Source organism: Schistocerca americana, chromosome 6 (assembly GCF_021461395.2).
Source record: "Schistocerca americana isolate TAMUIC-IGC-003095 chromosome 6, iqSchAmer2.1, whole genome shotgun sequence".
NCBI classification, from domain to species: domain Eukaryota; kingdom Metazoa; phylum Arthropoda; class Insecta; order Orthoptera; family Acrididae; genus Schistocerca; species Schistocerca americana.
The window spans coordinates 49140144-49141360 of record NC_060124.1 but is presented as its reverse complement, the minus strand read 5'-3'; the positions used below and the strand labels follow the sequence as shown (position 1 = coordinate 49141360).

At 51.5% G+C, this 1217-nt stretch overlaps 1 non-coding gene across 1 annotated transcript; it reads right to left on the bottom strand.

The window, feature by feature from the left end:
* Window positions 1-924: 924 nt before the first annotated feature.
* Window positions 925-997, bottom strand: Trnaa-cgc. Its single transcript has one exon. It is a non-coding gene; the product is annotated as a tRNA-Ala (tRNA).
* Window positions 998-1217: the final 220 nt, after the last annotated feature.

Genomic DNA, 1217 nt, shown 5'->3' with positions numbered 1-1217 from the left:
GCTGTGTCCATGCGAACGCCGTACGTAATTCGGCACCTGTCCGTGCAAGCAGCATCACATCGTCAGCATAAGCGCGGCAATGAAAGGTCACATGTGGCAACTGCAGTCTCTCCAGGCGTCTTCGTAGACCATGTAGGCAGGGTTTCAACGCCATCACATACAAAAATATCGAAAGGGGCCAACCTTGACGAGCTGACCGTGAAATGACATTGTATTCAGTGCCCCGCCCACTCACTGAGACCTTGGATCACACACCGTGTAAAAGTCGCATGATCACTAGAATGAAGGCCTGTGGGATTCACAAACAGCTCATCACGGCGAGCAAAAAGATATGATCCACCCTGTCGAACTCATGATCGAAGTCAATAAAGACTAGTGCCCTGCACTGTCTGCATGCCACTGCTAAAGCGACGATATCTCGGTAATCACCAAGCGCCGTATGGACATTACCCTTACCGCCGAGGTATGTTTGATCTGTGAGGAGTCTATCAGAAATTAAAGGCTTCAGGCGAGCCCCAAGGATGTGCGAGAAAATCTTGTAGTCGCAGCTCAGGAGAGTTGGTATTCTACAATCTCCTGGCCTTCTGCCACCGCGTTGCCCGGGTATTGGGATGATGATACCCTCCGTGAATTCGACAGGTGTCTCGGTCTGCCGTAATAGAACTTCGTTATACGTCTGAATCCACGTCTGTCCCATGAGGTATGCAAAGGCGCGGTAAAATTCAACTGGGAAGCCGTCCTGTCCTGGGGACTTGGGGTGGTGGTTAGTGTTTAACGTCCCGTCGACAACGAGGTCATTAGAGACGGAGCACATGCTTGGGTTAGGGAAGGATTGGGAAGGAAATTGGCCGTGTCCTTTCAAAGGAACCATCCCGGCATTTGCCTGAAACGATTTAGGGAAATCACGGAAAACCTAAATCAGGATGGCTGGAGACGGGATTGAACCGTCGTCCTCCCGAATGCGAGTCCAGTGTGCTAACCACTGCACCACCTCGCTCGGTCCCTCCTGGGGACTTGTTTGGAGCTCCCCTGGCAATTGCGTCTGTCAGCTCGTCCTCCGTTATCGCTGCGATGAAAGTCTCCGCATCCAGTGGTGGCTTTTCGGGCATGACAGCATTTAGTGTCTGGTGGTTCACTTGTACTGACGGAAGTAGTCGGTAAACACATGCGCAAGTTTCAGAGATTATTTCCCTGATCAATGTCCTTCGTCGTCGTTG